At 38.5% G+C, this 13,550-nt stretch overlaps 1 long non-coding RNA gene across 1 annotated transcript; it reads left to right on the forward strand.

Annotated features, from left to right (window-relative positions):
* The first annotated feature begins 485 nt into the window (after window positions 1–485).
* On the forward strand, window positions 486–13,210 carry LOC121385610. Its single transcript, XR_005959557.1, has 3 exons — window positions 486–565; window positions 10,144–10,170; window positions 12,866–13,210. It is a non-coding gene; the product is annotated as an uncharacterized LOC121385610 (long non-coding RNA).
* The last annotated feature ends 340 nt before the right edge of the window (window positions 13,211–13,550 follow it).

The raw sequence follows: 13,550 nt of genomic DNA on the forward strand, positions 1-13,550 counted from the left end.
CCCATCGGGCTATTGTTGGTTCCAGCCAGTGCACCACGACTGGTATATCAAAGGCCGTGGTATGTGCTATCCTGTCTGTGGATGGTGCTGATATAAAGATCCCTTGCTACTAATGAAAAAATGTAGCGGGTTTCTCTCTAGGACTATATGTCAAAATTACCAAATGCGTCACATCCAATGGCCGATGATTAACAAATCAATGTGTTCTAGTGGTGTCATTAAGCTAACTAACAAACAAACAAAATCCAACTTGCTGCCATTTAAATCTGGATTCCATGTAAAAATCCTTAAATTAGTATACCAAATTTCACTTTCTTCACGATGTGTACACCTTCGTCACCTATCTGTCCTACTATAAATATGTTGTTGTTGCTGTTGTTACGATCACTGGTGCTATCACCACAGGTATGTGGACATCGCATTATAACGGCGTGTAAGTTTGTGTTGACATTTATATCCCGCCTATCACGGCGTGAGAGAGACAACGTGCGACAGCCTCGCCGGCGTTCACGGTTGGTACGACGTAATCGGCTACATTCCTAGCACGACGTCGTTGCGACGAGTGGTACGTAAAGGTCACATAAGTCGAACCGTAGACGTCCCTTTTCGCGCTGCCTTGCATGCACGTATCTCAACTACTTTAGGGTTCTTCGTGGGACTGACACGTGTAAATGACAGGGCGTTTCATGGTTACTTTTACTGTTGTTGTTTGTCTGTGTATCTATCTGTCTCTCTTTGTCTCTTTGTATCCCTCTGTCTGTCTCTCTCTCTCTCTCTCTCTCTCTCTCTCTCTCTCTCTCTCTCTCTCTCTCTCTCTCTCTCTCTCTCTCTCTCTCTCTCCTCTCTCTCAACAATAACAACAGCAGAACATTGGACACAGCGAGACGGGATGGCAATAGAGAGAAAAAGAGTAAAAGAGAGACAAGGAGGAGAGAGAAAGATATATATATATATATATATATATATATATATATATATATATATATATATATATATATATATATGTATATATACTCAGCGTCACTATTGAAGGGTCACTCATATTGTTAGTACTACACATGTTAACGATGCCCGTCCAACACACTAATTATGAAAGAAGGAATGTATGGCCTTCATGGATTAGGCCCAGAGTGAGGTTTCCTAAGTAGCATTTGGATTTCAATATGAGTAATCGTACTTCCGGTTATAGGCCACAACAAAATGGTAAAAGTTATGCAAACACATGTACCTACTATCACGCCAACAAATGGGTTGTCTCAACGCACCCATGTCTGAAATTCTGTATGTTGTGCCCGTGCAATGCGTTCTCACCATGGGTATAAAAGTGTGCCGGATTGCCATCCACATATTCACGCATACTTCAGTTGAAAATGCGTCGTGTTTTTGCTTTGCTTAATGCTGGCCCTGGTCTTTGTGCATATGAAGCGGATCCAGTCATTTGAAGTCATTGCCTCATCAACCCAATCACACTCTGACCGACATTAAAGTTTATCGCGACTTCTCGTTGACTGTGTTCAACCTGTATCCGACCTGCTCCATTGCCCTTCTCAACATTAGTGAAAACACGACGCATTTTCAACTGAAGTGTGCGTGAATATATGGATATGTGCACGTTAAAACAAAATATTGTTTTATAGAAAGACTGAAAGGATTATTTTATTTAACGACGCACTCAACACATTTAATTACTGTTATATGGCATCATATAGATAATTAGAGAGGAAACCCTCTGCCACAACCCCATGGGCTACGCTTTTCGATTCGTCATGGTCATGGTCATGGTCATAGGGTTTTACGTGCACATTCAGAACAAGCTGTTGTAGCGCACGCCTCCTCCGTCCATGACAGGAAAGGTGGGGGGGGGGGGGGGGGTAAGGTGGGACCACCTGCGCTGGCAGGTGCAAGGGAGCACCAGCAGCCCGATTGAATCGGTAGCAGGCGGGAGGGTGGTGGTGGTGGTGCTATGGAATTCTGAATGGAGCTATTAATGCCAAAGAGAAAGAGTGCGCATTTTTGTTTGAAGGAAAGCTTTTCGATTAGCAGCAAGGGATCTTTTATATACGCACCATCACGCACAGAGGATAGTGCATACCACAGCGTTTGCTACGCTAATATGTTGAGCACTTGAATATATTTAAGGGTGAACGGGTCACCTAAATAATAAATAAATAACTTTCCAATTTCTCCCACGATTTCAATTTGTCAGCTACCTCCGACTCTGTCTTCTGAGCTGTCCATACCATCACCTACCTGTCTCAACTTCCTCCATGGGTACAGTCTCTGTGTACTTTCCTACACCCACCTGGCATCCTTGTCCTCTGCTGCTAATGAAACTGGTCTGACCCGCGGCACTAACTAACGACCGCTGGTAGTAGGGGTGTATAGTAGGTGGTTACATGTGCCTCTTAACAATGACAGAAGTAACTAGTTACTGAACACTCTCCAAAGTGGTCAGACTAAGCCCACAGCTAAACCTGATGGGAAATGGCAGGTGTGTGGAACGCATTACCACAAGAGACAAGCACCTGTCGCGGTTAGAGAGACAAGGACTGGGAAATAAGTTGAAAGATAGGAGGAGTTGCCAGATCAGTAAGAAATGAGATGAATTCAAAGGAGAGAAAGGAAAGGGGCAGTGGGATAAAACAAAAAATAATAATAAATAAATAAATAAATATTTTCTGAATAAACCTCCAATAATTAGTTTTCTCAGTTAACTTAGGGGAGGGACGTAGCCCAGCGCGCGGTCGGTTTGGGCTGTTTCTCGTCCCAGCCAGTAGTATATCAAAGGCCGTGGTATGTGCTATCCTGTCTGTGGGATGATGCATACAAACGATCCTTGCTTCTAATGAAAAAAAAATATAGTGAGTTTCCTCTCAGAATTACCAAATTTTTTACATCCATTAGCCGATGATTAATGAATCAATGTGCTCTAGTGCTGTCGTTAAACAAAACAAAACTTGTTTATGGCAGAATTACCAAATGTTTGACATCCATTAGCCGATGATTAAAAGAACCGACCCTAGTTTTTAAACACTATGGTATATTGTTCACAATTAGAGCCGTTGTTGATAACTGAAATCGGCTGTTACTAAGATTTTATTGTTTAGATTATTCATTGCTGTACATCGAAGTGTTTCTGGCGTTTTTAATATTACAAAATGCATGTTTCATATTTTTAAATACTCTCGTGTGTCTGAGAAGTAACGGTTATCGAGTCGAGTTTTAATCTATTTTTTAAAGAATATTTCACATTGTCAGCGTCACAGACTCTTGTTTCACTGTGTTATTACTTTATCCAGATGTGTTAAAGGTTTGTAGATTTAAAGAAATAACAAAATGTTTTATTTAACGACGCACTCAACACATTTTTATTTACGGTTATATGGCGTCAGACATATGGTTAAGGACCACACAGATTTTGAGAGGAAACCCGCTGTCGCCACTACATGGGCTACTCTTTCCGATTAGCAGCAAGGGATCTTTTATTTGCGCTTCCCACAGGCAGAATAGCCCAAACCATGGCCTTTGTTGAACCAGTTATGGATCACTGGTCGGTGCAAGTGGTTTACACCTACCCATTGAGCCTTGCGGAGCACTCACTCAGGGTTTGGAGTCGGTATCTGGATTAAAAATCCCATGCCTCGACTGGGATCCGAACCCAGTACCTACCAGCTTGTAGACCGATGGCCTAACCACTACGCCACCGAGGCCGGTTTTGTAGATTTAAATACATGTAGTGTCTATTTTCACGGGCTGAAACTAGGGTCTGTGCCTTTATTAAATTAATGTGCTCTGGTGATGTCGTTAAACAAAACAAACTTTAACTTTAATCAAATTCAGTATTGTTAATATTTTGCTGTCCATTACATCTAGGTCACAACCACCTTATGTGTACTTCACATCCATTGACTTTCATATGTTCTTTTAACACTGAAGTGTTTATTAGTTTTTCATAAAATCTGAAATTCTTTTCCTTTCACTTCACCTGTCGGCGGCCAATCTTTGTACTTCTCACCTTTATCTTTTTGTTTTTTTTTACTTTTTCATTATCAACCCAGCCACAACCTGGAACAGGCGCATTCCATCTCGAACGCGGTATTACCGCTCAAATACGACCCATGATAGGTTATAAAACGTATAGTCCGGTGTTTTGGCGTAATACTCTTTCGACGTTGTTCACACCATACACGACAGAATGAGAGGATTTTTAGTAGGGGTTGTTCTTGTGGCTTCTATAGGTATGTAAAGTATAGCTTGGTGTATGTGTATATTTTGTTTCTTATTTTGTTACAGAAACATACAAACTGACAGAGAAAGAGACGGACAGACAAACAGACATATAGATACAGACATGAATGGTATCATATTAATACAAGCTTGTTATTTTCATTGTTAATATGTTTTCGTTCAATAGTCTTTAAAAAAATTTGATTTGTTTAACGACACCACCAGAGCACATTCATTTATTAATCATCGGCTATTGGAAGGAAATGAAATGGTTTAATTAATGACGCACTCAACACATTTTATTTACGGTTATATGGCGTCGGGCATATGGTTAAGGATATATTTTGAGAGGAAACCCGCTGTCGCCACTTCATGGGCTACTTTTTTCGATTAGCAGCAAGGGATCTTTTATATGCACCATCCCAGACAGGATAGCACATACCACGGCCTTTGATGTACCAGTTGTGGAGCATTGGCTTGGCTATTGGATGTCAAACATATAGTAATTTTGACGTATATTCTTAGAGGAAACCCGCTACATTTTTTCTATTAGTAGCAAGGGATCTTTTATATGCACCATTCCACAGACAGGATGTTAAAAACCACGACCTTTGATATAACAGTCGTGGTGCACTGGTTACAACGAGAAATTGCCCAATGGGTCCACCGACGGGGATGGATCCTAAACCGACCGCGCATCAAGCAAACGCTTTATCTCTGGACTACGTCTCGCCCCAATTATATATGAAATTAATTTTCTTGTTTAAAAATTATTAGTGTCGGTATAGCTGATGTGTTTCTGATCGTCAAAATGTTTGCAGTAGTTCAAACTTCATTTTGTTATATAATAAAAAAAAAAAAAATTGTACTTACGAAATTATCTGGATGTAAAAAGCGATGAATGTACAGACACAGATATTATTTTCTTTCTTTCCTTTTCAACTTATTTTCGTTCTTATATCCCATTAAGGTTCAAGCACGCTGTCCTGGGCACACAACTCGGTTATCTGAGCTGTCTGTTCAGGACAGAGAAGAGGGTGTAGTGGTGTTACACCTACCCACTTAGTCGTTAAAACTCGCTCTGGGTGGGAGCCGGTACCGGGCTGCGAACCCTGCACCTATTAGCCTTATGTCCGATGGCGTAACCATGACACAAGAAAATATATTTAATAAGTTTATTTAGTCGTTTGAACGGTTCAGTTTGCCGGTGTCGCGAAATATGTCCTGTAACATATTTGGATAAAGTTACAATTGAGTGAAACATGAGTCTGTGACTTTGAAATGGGGAAATACCCATTAAAAATAGAGTAAAACTCGATTCCATAACTGTTACTTCTCAGACGCACGTGCGTTTTTAAAAATATTTGAAATGCATTATGTGATATTAAAGCGGCTATATCCGGAATATTTTTATTATTTAAGCATATAGAACAGAAAATCCAATTGCGTTTGATGCATATATGACGCCGCACTCCGCATTGGTTTCACTACGCTGGCTTATCCAGGTCAAAAACAAAGCCAGTATTTTGAAAGTGGGACACTTTTGACGGGCTCCTGCCGATCTCGGTTTTTGTTGGCTTATCACAAGTGTGGAATTCCCCAACAAGAGATCACGTGAGATTTCGCAATTTTTGAACAAATTTAACTGTCTTGATTGAGGGGTCGTCTCATATCTCCAAAACATATTTATATCCATAGAGGTATGGTATAACGCCTTTCCAGGGGTCGGTGGGTGAGGGATTTGCCTTGAAATTTTCACAGTGGCCAGCTGTTTGCATACGCGTTACATGTAAGAGGGTGTTACTAATTACGTAATGCTCTAGGGGTAGAGGAAGAGGGTACTGTGTTCGATCTACGTAACATTTTTCAAGACTATATGCTATTTTTATTCATTACTTAGACCTAAAAAGGCGTTTTTTGGAAATGCGCGGGTATATAAAAGACCATGGTGTGTGATAACCTGTCTGTGGGATGGTACATATAAACGATCCCTTGCTAAAAACAAAATGTAGCGGGTTTCCAAGGCGCGTGTGCAGGGATTTCAACAGGGTTGGGGTTATAGACTGTGTTGAGCGAAGTTTATATGGGGCAATGGTCCCCCAGAAAATACATTACAATTTTTTTTTAAGCTTGGGCAAGTAAGGGTTTCGACCTCCAATACCCTCCCCCTGCACATGCACCCGATTTCTTTATAAGATTATATGTCAAAATTACCAAATGTTAGACATCCGACAGCAGATGGAAGGAAGGATAGGATATGTTTTATTTAACGACGCACTCGACACATTTTATTTACGGTTGTATGGCGTCGGATGATTATTAAATCAATATGCTCTAACTCTGATGTCGTTAAACAACCCCACACTAACTTTACCCTTTCCAAACGAAAGAATATTTATTTGAATTTGTCGATTTTAACACGTAAAATTAAGAAGTGAAAACGTCTACTTTAGTATATTTTATTTTAAAATATATATACATGATCAATGTGTTATACAAACTAAACTTTGAAAGTTCTACTAACACTTTATAAAATATTAATTCTGAAATAGGAAGGTACGATTGTCGATAATACGTCGTCAAGATCAAACCGGTTTTAACGAAAGACTCTAGTACCGTATCCCCCAGTAAATGAATTCTTCAATTTCTTCAGTAATTTAAACAAGGGCGAACCGAATGAGGATAATACACCCGAATTTAATATGGACGAAGCACTAAACGAAGTAAACAATGACAGTATTATTAATGGACAATTCAGCGAAGATGAAATTTTAAAAGGCATAAAACAACTTAAAAATGATAAAGCTGCTGGTATTGACAAAGTCGTTAACGAGTACATTAAATCAACCGCAACAATTCTCTTGCCAGTTTACGTTAAACTTTTTAACATACTCATCGAGCACGGTGTTTTGCCGGAGGAATGGCTCAATGGTATCATCATACCAATTTTTAAAAATAAAGGAAACCGCCTATCGCCTGAAAACTACCGACCGATCACATTGCTTTGCTGTTGTTCTAAGTTATTTACATCTATACTCAATAACCGTTTAAATATATTTATTGAAGAAAATAATATCATGAGTGAAGTCCAGGCTGCTTTTCGTAATGCCTACTCCACAACAGACCACATATTCACCGTACATAATTTGATAGATATCTTGAAAAAAAAGAAAAAAGAAGTTGTACTGCGCGTTTGTTGATTTTCAGAAAGCTTTCGACATGGTTTCACGAACTAATCTATGGCAAAAGTTATTATATAATAATATAAACGGCAAATTCTTTAGAATCATACACCAGATGTACCAAGGCCTTAAATCACTTATATATGTAAACAACCAACACTCCGGGCTATTTCCATGCAACAACGGTATCCGGCAAGGCGAAAATTTATCACCTGTTTTATTTTCTTTATATTTAAATGATTTAGAAGACTACTTATTCAATCATGGATGTGAAGGGCTTTCCCCTATCCCAGATAATCCCGAAAACCCAAATGACGTTGGTTTTCAACTTATCTGTCTGCTATATGCTGATGATACAGCCCTCTTAGCAACAACTGCATCTGACCTACAGCATACGTTAAACACCTTTTATGAATATTGCAAGACATGGAAACTTAAAATTAATATCATTAAAACGAAGGTAATTATTTTTAACGGTACAGCTAAAGACTACAGACATATTTTCAAGATAGGAAACACTGCTTTAGAAAACATTAAAGAGTATAAATATCTAGGAATTACATTTACTAATAAAAATAATTTCCGAATTACAAAGATGAGACTTAAACAACAAGCTACCAAAGCAATGTATTTTGTACTTGCAAAAGCCAAAGAACATTTTCTGTCAGTCGACTGTAAACTTAAAATGTTCGACTCGATGATCCTTCCAGTTTTACTACATGGGTGCGAAATTTGGGGACATGAGAAAACTGATATCTTAAACGCTGTCCAAATACATTTTTTCAGACATATTTTACCAGTAAAAAAATCGACACCACTATTTATGTTATATGGAGAGCTGGGGAGAATGCCTGTCGAGCTAACTATATACAGACGAATGGTCTGTTATTGGGCACGAATTGTATCGGGGAAACAATCTAAACTATCTTTCTTATTATATTGAGCAATGTTATTAGACCATCTTAGCAATAATACCAATTATAACTGGATCACTACAGTAAAAAATATCCTGAATAATTTAGGAATGAGCGATGTCTGGCTTTCCCAATCTTTTGTATCAGTTAAGGTCCTCTCTCAACAAATAAAAAATAGACAATATGACCAATATTTACAAACATGGAGTAACGAAATAGAACTCTCATCGAAAGGCACTACATACAGATATTACAAAGAACACCTCAGTCTAGAAAAATATTTTACTATTATCCCTGAAAAGATGTGGACAACTATTTTGAAATTCAGATTATCTAATCACTATTTGCCTATTGAAACTGGACGCTGGAATAACATACCTAAGAAAGACAGGCTATGTAACCTATGTGATGAAATAGACATTGGTGACGAATACCATTATATTTTCGTCTGTAAATATTTTCATGATTCCAGGGTCCAGTTTCTACATCCATATTATTATACACGACCAAATACTTTCAAATTCAAACAACTCATGAACAGTAAACGAATCAGTGTATTAAAGAATTTATCAAAATTAATAAATGTTATTACTAATATCTTTAAACGCTCAAAATGCACCAAAACTAACAGTATTTAAGGATTGTACTGTTTATACTGGAAAATAACTTATTTACTGCATATATTGTCAAACACCATCTTGTCATGTGTATATTGTGAAGTGAATGTGTGTACATATATAAATTTATATTGTAAATCCCAAATTCTTCATGTATATATATATATATATATATATATATATATATATATATATATATATATATATATATATATATATATATATATATATATGTTCCTTTATATTATGTAGCCCTCCTATGCCGTTGCTGAACGGCCAGAGTGTAAATAAATTCTGTTCTGTTCTGTTCTCAACCGAACGTTCTTCGTACAGCGCAAGATTTCTCTTTTAATTTTTTTTAGACTAACCCTACAATTTGAAATCGGCAAACGCACATGTTAACTGAAACTGACAACAGGCTGTCGTTTGTGCTTTACTGAGCTATGGCGGCACAGGCGACGAATCGAGCGTATACTTTTGACGATCTCCGTTCATAGCGAACACACACGAGTTTTTTAAAAGTGCATTTCAGCTTGTATTTCATATTTGTACATGATGTTATAATATGGTAACCAGAGAATGTAACTTTAAAAACACCAGGATGACCAAAAACACTTCGAATGTACGGAAAGGAATAAGCTAAACCATAAAATCTAAGTAAAGTACGATTTCAGTTATCAAAAGCATCTATAGTAGTCAAAACTATGCCTTAGTGTTTAAAAACTAGGGTCTGTCTCTTTAAGATGTATGCTGCGCATCTTTTTAAAGCTTTATAATTAGATACTTCAGGCGTCTGTGTAAAACATTTGTGCAGGGGATTGGGTCATACTTCTATGAAAGTGTTTCAGGAAATGTTTCACCACTGGGTTAATAATAAAACATTAATTTTGATTTTCAAAATTTTGCGGCAGTAAAAGCTATCTAATAAAAATCGTTACTGCAAATGTCTAAACAGTGGCGAATATAAGGGGGCCCAGAGGCCAGACCCCCCCCCCCCACCGCCACCCCACCCCACCCCATCCCCCGCCTAAATTTTGCTTCAGTTAAATTTTTATTTTAAATTGGCGAATCCGAGGTATCCCTTCAGGAATGTCTGTGACCTTCCGCCACATGCCATTGCACCCCACCCACTCCAATGAATTTTCCCGACCCAGTTCCTTAAAATGGAAATATTAAGAACTAATTTTTTCTGTTTTATTTCAGGTTTGGCAGCTGCTCAAGATCAACCAGGTATTATTTTAAAGACTCTGTCATACATCAGTATTTTAATATAATATATTAAAAACTAAATGTGGATTCCAGGCCTCGTGTGTATAATGCTATAATGTCAAAGACTACCACTTGCCAGCACAATGTTGGCCAACTTTCTGCTATCACGACTTCTACGACTGTCAGTTGCTAGTCTGTGCGCTCTTACAACTCGATTCTCGTCGTATAAACCATTAGTTGTTAACTTGTTAATCTGAGCGCACCCGTCGTAGGTCGGGAATTGGGGGAATTACAACGCAACCGTCGAGTTGGTCAACATTTTGCTGGCAGTTGGTAGTCTGATACTAGCATAATTCAATTACATGCCTATAAAAATTACATCTAAATAATTTCATTTATTACTATTTATAACAATGGCGTAGTCAGCATGAGGCAGACGAGGCGCTTGCCTCGTTTGGAATTTTCCCAGATTTATTTTATTTTTCCCATGACACTGATATTTATTTTTAACAAGTCGGCGTTTTTTTTTTGTCTGGCTACGCCCCAGTATAAATTAATATTGTTGCCAAATCCAGTAGGCATAAGGGTTAAAACGTGACGTCACAGTTTGAATTTGAGTTGCATCTATATATGTACAAAACAATTGCTATTATAATAGATAAGAGAGGAATATTTTAACTGTACTGTATATTTTTCGTCAAGGTTTCTCAAGGAAACCACTGTTTACGCCTAGTAGCAACACATCACAATTTTGATATTCTTGAGATAATTAAAAAGTTAAAGTTTGGTTTGTTTAACGACACCACTAGAGCACATCGATTAATTAATCATCGGCTATTGCATGTCAGACATTTGGTACTTCTGACTCGTAGTCATAAGAGGAAACACGCTACTTTATTTTCAACGCAGCAAGGGATCTTTTATATGCACTTGCCCACAGACAAGAAAGCACATACCACGGCCTTTGGCCAGTAGTGGTGCATTAGTTGGAACGAGAAAAAAATCGAGGTGGTTCGATCTCAAACGAGCACTCAACCGACTGAGCCAAATCCCGACCCCTTGAGTTAATTATGAAAATATTATATGTTGGTCGATTAACTTGTAATTATTTGTCACATATACATATAAAAGTACTTAAATAGGATACTAGCAACTTTGAGAAAGCATATTTAATGTAATAGGGGGTGGGCCTCGTCTGGGGATTTGGGTCGTAGGCTCGAATCTCGTCAGTGGATCCAATCTCTGGTTTTTTTGTTTTTTTGTTTTTTGTTTTTTGTTTGGGTTTTTTTTTGTTATCCCGTCTCAACTAGTGCACCACGACTGGTATATCAAACATTGTGGTATGTGCTATCCTATCCGTTTGAAAGTACATATAAAAGATCCCTGGCTGCTAATAGAAAACGTAAATGTAGCGGGTTTCCTCTAAGACTTCATGTACAAAAATTACCAAATGTTTAACATCCAATAGCCGATGATTAATAAACCAATGTGTTGTAGTGGTGTCGTTAAACAAAACCAAAGTTTAACTTTAACTATCGGTACCTACCTTTGTCAAAACACTCGGGAGTTTCCGTAAACGTCCGTTCTTGGTCAGAAATATCGATCTCTTGATTTATAAAGTTTGTTTGTTTTATTTAACGACGCCACTAGAGCACATTGATTTTTTTTATCTTATTATCGGCTATTGGACGTCAAACATATGGTAATTTTGACACTGTTTTGAAGAGGAAACCCGCTGTCGCCACATAGGCTACTCTTTTTTCGACAGACAGCAAGGGATCTTTTATTTGCGCTTCCCACAGGCAGGATAGCACAAATCATGGCCTTTGTTGAACCAGTTATGGATCACTGGTCGGTGCAAGTGGTTTACACCTACCCATTAAGCCTTGCGGAGCACTCACTCAGGGTTTGGAGTCGGTATCTGGATTAAAAATCCCATGCCTCGACTGGGATCCGAACCCAGTACCTACCAGCCTGTAGTCCGATGGCTTAACCACTGCGCCACCGAGGCCGGTTCTCTTGATTTATAGTTGTAAAACGAAAAGATACTAAAACAATTTGCATAACTCATTATTAGTATTTTTACATTTAAAATTGTCTGCACATTCCACAATATAATGTGGGCGTCTTTCTAATCCGTCACAGGCTAGGATAAGTTGGGAGGTGTGGTCAACATTCGTGGAATGTGCTGTCCTGTGTGTGACAAAGAAAACAGAAAGATTCCTTTCGGCTAATGATAAACAAAAACATTATATGACTGTGAAGACCGTTTTGTTGGATTTGGTTAATGCTATTGCTGTTGTTTGTCAGTGGAGGATCCAGAAAATATATTGGGGGGGGGGGGGGGGGGTCAATGACATGAGACCGAAGGGTACAAATGTTCCCAAGGAAATCCTTGAATTCTCGAACGTAAATAAAAATAAAAATATAACTGTCGCAACATTTAGATGGGGGATGGGGGGTGGGGGGTGGGGGGCTTTAGATCCGCCACTGAATTTGGGGGGGGGGTGCGGAATTTTAGGGGGATTGGTATTTTTTCTGATATCTTTTGGGTTATTTCTTCTTATCTAGTTTTTAAAAATAAATTTACTTTGCTTGGTGGGGGGGGGGGGGGGAGCGGGTATTTTTGTTTCTTTGTTTTTCAAGTAGTTAAAGATGAAAACTGGAATAAACCCAAATGTGGTTTTGCAACTTTATTTACCATTTCCAATTCCAGAATGCCAACCACCGGAAGACTACAGAGCGCATGATTCCGATTGTACCCGGTTCACTCGGTGCGACCACGGAGTCAGAATTGAATACGCATGCGCAGAAGGGTTTGTCTGGGAGCCACGTGGCCGGTTCTGTCGTCAGCCAATCACTGATAATTTGCTGGATGACCCCACCTGTCAGTGGTAATAGGAACTAGATTTGTGATGCCGTTACTGAATGTTAAATCTTCAGGAGCAGTTTTCTTGGGAAACCAGATGTCGTTGTGTGTGACAGAGTCGACCTATAATTCATTCAAATGTCTGCTAATCGGCTTGTATATTATGGTACTATAGTATATAAATAAATTTACGGTAAATGCCGTTTTTTCGAGTTCAAATCATTTTGTGTAATTTCGTATTATCTACTAAGGCGCAAATTTCATTTTCAACCACTGTACCACAACTGGTCAAAGGCTATGGTATGTGTTTTCCTGTCTGTGGGAAAGTGGATATAAAAGATCCCTAGCTGAATTAGGAAAAATGAAGCGGGTTTCCTCTGATGACTACGTGTCAGAATTACCAAATGTTTGACATCCAATAGCCGATGATTAATTAATCGATGTACTCTCGTGGTGTGGTTAAACAGAACAAACTTTTAACGTAAACCGTAAGGTGTAATCCGTAACTTTAGGTAATGCAGCTCCTTTTATC

Source organism: Gigantopelta aegis, chromosome 11, assembly GCF_016097555.1.
Source record: "Gigantopelta aegis isolate Gae_Host chromosome 11, Gae_host_genome, whole genome shotgun sequence".
Taxonomy (NCBI): domain Eukaryota; kingdom Metazoa; phylum Mollusca; class Gastropoda; order Neomphalida; family Peltospiridae; genus Gigantopelta; species Gigantopelta aegis.